General features: G+C 39.7%; 1 long non-coding RNA gene across 2 annotated transcripts; it reads right to left on the reverse strand.

Annotated features, from left to right (window-relative positions):
* Window positions 1-2,744: 2,744 nt before the first annotated feature.
* LOC141406269 (uncharacterized) lies at window positions 2,745-4,838 on the reverse strand. 2 transcript variants are annotated; one of them, XR_012413354.1, is made up of 4 exons: window positions 3,655-4,838; window positions 3,426-3,524; window positions 2,995-3,331; window positions 2,745-2,923 (listed from the first exon to the last, which is right to left on the reverse strand). It is a non-coding gene; the product is annotated as an uncharacterized lncRNA (long non-coding RNA). The 2 variants fall into 2 exon arrangements; XR_012413353.1 differs by having other exon boundaries at window positions 2,745-3,331; window positions 3,655-4,200.
* Window positions 4,839-5,326: the final 488 nt, after the last annotated feature.

The following is a 5,326-nucleotide window of genomic DNA, read 5'->3' on the forward strand; positions in this document are numbered from 1 at the left end:
CACTGGCGTCGAATAGATTACCACAGACCGGCCTATTGCTTTTTAAGAGGCCAACAAGGTTTTCTGTCTTCACTCCAAGTGCTGCCTGCGACTTGAGAACCTTGTTCCAACATCTGATGTGGCTTGCTCGGAAGATTTAAACCTGCTATCGAACCTTACAACCCATATTTTGTGGTAGTTTGTGATCGGAATCAGGACACCATCGGCCAGTATGTTCAAAAGGAACTTCATTACCGTATGAACGGCGGATATTTTCATGTTCCTCAAATAGAAGAACTGCACTAAGTCAGATATGTAGGTATTGAGTCTCAAATATGTTATCGGCGATAGGAACCGACGCCAAGATACGGTTGAAGGGTATGGAATTTCAGAAAATTAAATGTTAAACAGATATCACCAGAGTTGAGTAACTCCCTTTTCACTCTACGGGTGTTCGACTACTTATTTCTGAATTCCACAAACGACTGTCGTCCACACATATATGGTCTGTTCCAGAACTCCAAGAATCTAAAACTTTTTATTATTTTTGTCGATAACATAAAGGAAAAATTGTTATCGGAGTAAAAATGTGTAGATTCTTGCAGGTTCTGGAACAGGCATATAGTTGATTATCTAACGTTCCAACACTGCTGGAGGGAAGATTTCTTTATGCCCTCGAACAGCTTTGCATTGTTGACGGTATCGAAGGCCTTTGATAGGTCAAAGCCACTATGACTGTTCCTCTAGAATTTTGCTACTGGCGACTAGAGGGAGATCGGCCAGAACGATTCAACCTTGCAGGCATCCTTGCCTCGCTTCAGTAGCGTGACCACCCACAATATGGGTGGCTGACGATAAACTGAGGACACTTGTCAAATATTCAACTCCGGGTTCATACAGTTGATTAAGCATGGTCATTGATATTGATTTCACGTTACAGATGACATCTGCAACATCGCTCATCGTAAATTGTGGTGGCACCTCCTCGGTTGGGAAGGCACGTATTCCCCTATCACTCTGGGGGTGTACTATAAATAGCTGGTTAAAATAAACGCGCACCTTTTCGGATCTGTTACTATAACGTCGTTGAAAGTTACAGCCATTCTATCATCATTCGCTCCCAGATTCGACAGTAATTTAACCCTTGCCCAAAATTTACTTAATCTTGGACAAATGCTGTATTGCTTCAGGCAGTCTAGCCAATTTTCCGATTATGCTTGCCTACTAACCTGTTGAAAAGTAGAAATTAAGGGTTAAGGAACTCATGCGTCTTCAGTGTTTGTGTACCGGATCTCATCACGTTTATTTACTATTCCCGTTGCCTCTTCTGGGAAATTTGCTGCGGCTGCAGCATTGATGATCGTTCCGGAATATTCTCTCTGCTATCCGATGATCTGAGGGAATGGGTAGCTCTCTGAAGCGGTGATTGGTAAATTCTCTGAATCCTTGCCAATCATCTTTTCCATCGTTCAGAAAAGTACGGCGGTCAGAGGCTATAAAGTCGGGTGGTCTGATAACAGACAAGGTGATGGCAAGATTGTCTGAACCAAGGGAAATGACATTTATCAGACCGGGTGCCACAATGGCGATATCTGTTAGTCTCTGGCAATCTCCTATTATCCTCGCAGGAGCATCTTCCTTCGCCGTGCATCTTCATTCCGCTTCTTATACCCAAAACGTTGTAACCATTGCAACATTTCGAGCTACAGGTGATGCGGTGACAATGATGTTTTTCCGAGTCATAAAATCTACAACTTCGCCGATTTTGTTCCGCGGCGCTGAACAACAACTTATGGTGCTAAATGTTTCCTTTGTTGTTGGGGAGACTGCGGGGGTGTTTCGTATTCCGGCGACGACTAAGTTGGAAACTCGCTGGAATATCCTCTGGAAAGCAACAACATAACTCCCATTACAGTAGTCCTGGAGGCGACTAACAGATTCATGGTTCGGAGTTCCTCTCTTTCTTGGCACGGACCAAAAGAGCTCGGAGCAGGCATTCCGGGGGTTTTCTCAATCCTGATACGCACCAAATGAGCTCGGAAAAATATACGACCACAAACATATAATTGTTGAGGTGGCAGCCCCTGGTCCGAGTAAAATCGGTCGCCGTGGGATTGGCTAGCATCTAGTTGGGATGAGGAGTGCTTTCATTAGATATTTAGATAAGCTGACTTGAGTATTCTGCAGCTGTCAGTTGTTCTTTTTGTCTTGTTTCGTGTTATGCATATTCGTACTTCATTCGCTACTTTTAATTGGTTACTAATATTTACAGCAAATAGGTAGGGTCTCAAGCCCAATTCTTCTCCTGAAATTGATCGAACGCCAATTTGAACTTTGAAATAGCTTAAAATTGTCATGGTCCAGGTATATGTCATATGCTCCTCTTAGGTAAACGTAAAACATATGTATGTTTTTCTGCTCGTCCTTATCTTCAGTTTAGACATGGCTGCAGATATAACTGACGGCGCAGACAAGAGAAGCTCTTATGTAAATTGTCGCCAGTCTTTCATGAACCGGGTTGACTCCGAAGGAGAGATGTTTTAGGTTCCGCTTAACTACAAATTCTTAAGTCCACTCGTGTCTAGTTCCATTACATACATACGTTTCGTAAACAGCCCCGTAAGCAAACTTCTCCCATATCAATAAGTATAACCCGATTCATATTAGCTCAATGATATAAAATTTAATTTATATCACCGAGTCCGAAAGTCGTGTCACTTACCCTCCCAAATGATCAATGATCTACACTTCAACATTTCATTAACTTTTTCTATTAATCGCAAATATTTTTATTTAACGAAACCACAAGAAATACTATTTTTATCCAAAACATATGGAAAATTGTCCTGGTACGGCAAGGTAATTTATCACTGTTTGATACTGCCGACAATTGTATTCTGTGGCAAATAGAATTCCTAGCTAACTGCGACAGCAAAACATTTTTCTGCAATTACAATGAAATTTATATACTTTTCTCAAAACAATTTCGCATAGCATGAAACGCAATAATGTAACCCCTATCCCGCTCTCCATTGTCTTCCTTGCGTTGTTTACCTTTTGAACATTCAAAGATATGCAGGATTAATGATGTCAATTACAATTTGCCGCTGGTTAACTACTGTTGCAAAACGTTAACTTAGATGCTTGGCTGGCTGGATGACTGGCTGACTGCTTGTTTGGCAGTTTGGTGTTTAGTTCATTCATTTGCCGATTTTGCTGTGCGGTTGAATGTCGTCGTAGTCTCGTTGAATTCTTTCATTTCATTTGGTTTGTGCCATTTGCTTGTTGTGAGATTGATGACCGAATCAGATTTTCAGTTATTTTCGAGTTTTATTGATAGAGATTAAACGAACTAAAAGATACAGAGAGTTAATTCAATTTACAACACACATTCGAACACACAAACGCACATATATTTCACTCACTAGATACTGAGGACAACTTACACTTAGCTAGCTGGCAGTCTGTAAAAAACGCTAACAAGTTCCTTACAATGGTAGACAGACGACAAGTATAAGTGTTTAGCAATTTCCTCGTTTACATTCCTTCAAAAAACATGGTGAGAGATGGAAGGAAAGAGCGAAAGAGGGAACAAAAGTAAGAACCAAAATGTGTGCAAAAGTAGCTGCTGTGCCAAATCGAAAAGACGTTTAAACAATTTTATTATACAATTACCTCGTTGCAGGAAAATGCTGATTCCATTGCCAGTACCAAAGCCATCATCAGTATCGGCATCATCATCCTCATCATGGAGAACGATATCATCGTCATTGATGTTGTTACAGTTGGTTAAGTGCAGCCGGTTGCTTGCATACGCATACAATGCTTACAGAGTATCTATAGTTAGGCCAGTAGTAACCAATGTCTGGCTCTTAGCGACATTGAATGCGTAAAAAACCTAACTTTGTGCTTCTTTCCCCCTTTTCCCCAAATACATTACCAGGGAAGTGCACTGAGAGAACCAATGTTTGTGGTGCGAATGTACACGACTATACTACAGTTACCAGTTGTTGTTAGCTGTCCAGGTTGCGGTAGCAGCTATTGTTGTTGTTCTTGTTGCCGTCTTGGGTTCTCCAGTATCCGTCGACGACAATGTGCAGTTTAGTTTTTAGTGTGATTACTTGTGTTTGATTGCAAGTTAGTTAAAACTAATAGTAAGTGACTGGCAAGAAGTTTTGTTGTATGGAGATGGGTTTTGCTTAGTTGGCTGAATGATCTGGGTCTAATGGTGGAATGGAGTATGGTATGAAGAATAGGGGAAATAGAAATTCAGAATTTTTGGGGAAAATTAATGGTGGGATGGAGTATGGTATAAAGAATAGGAATTCAGAATTTTTTGGGGACAAATGCGATAATGTTGGGTGAACATAGGTGTCCAATATGAACAAATCAGAATGAATTTTAATACAATTTTGAAATTACTGCAGATATCGCCACAACGTTTCGAGTTATGAATATGCGGAAATATTTGATCGATGTAGTATAAAGAAAGTGTTTTATGAATGGGCACTTTAAACAATGCCTGGAGACAAAAGTTGTTCACCATTCAAAGGTGAAACTATGAAATTATAAATAGAAAAGACATATCCTTCTATTTGAGCCCTCTTTACAACCTTCAAATTGGAATAGAATAAATCCACCTATAGTACAAATCATTTTGCCCGTTTGTTTATTATTCACCCAATTTGTGTCATTCTACAGCTTTTTCTGAGATGCTTTCTTAGAATTTTCCCACTAATTCTATCCCACCCCTCCTAGACTATTGTAGTTTTTCCACACGATATGGGTTGTTTGTCTTCAAAATTCTATGCGCCAATATGGCCCATACGGGTGTACACGCACACTATTTGTTATTGCCTATTTGTTGTTGATTGTCATACTCATGGTCACTGTCATTGCAGGCAGGCAGGCCGGTAGGCTGTGTAAGCGAGTAGTTACCGACCGACTATGGCTCGTTTCGCTTTAAATGCTTTTAAATTGGTTTCACATGTAAAATTAAAGAAAATTGCATCGTTAGTTGGTCGGTTGGTTAACAAATCCAAAATGTTATTTCTATTTCAATTTCCCCAAACACAAAGAGGTAGCAGCAGCAACCAATTTCGTATCAAAAAATTGCAAAATGCTTAAGAATAATTTATGAAATTACCAACCAGAGAGAGAGAGTTAGCGTGGACCCAGCACTATATCTAACAATACTTGTAGTTGACATAAACTTTTAACAAGAAATAACACAAATTCCCAAAGTTAATCTAAAGCTAATGGGTCCATATTTTCACAACTTATTTATTCAATGAAATTCACAATTGTTTTTCTTTCTTTTTGTTGTTGTGTGTATTGGAATGTAATG

The sequence above is a fragment of the Musca autumnalis genome, unplaced genomic scaffold (genome assembly GCF_047663935.1).
Source record: "Musca autumnalis isolate F117 unplaced genomic scaffold, ASM4766393v1 scaffold_5, whole genome shotgun sequence".
In the NCBI taxonomy this organism is placed as follows: domain Eukaryota; kingdom Metazoa; phylum Arthropoda; class Insecta; order Diptera; family Muscidae; genus Musca; species Musca autumnalis.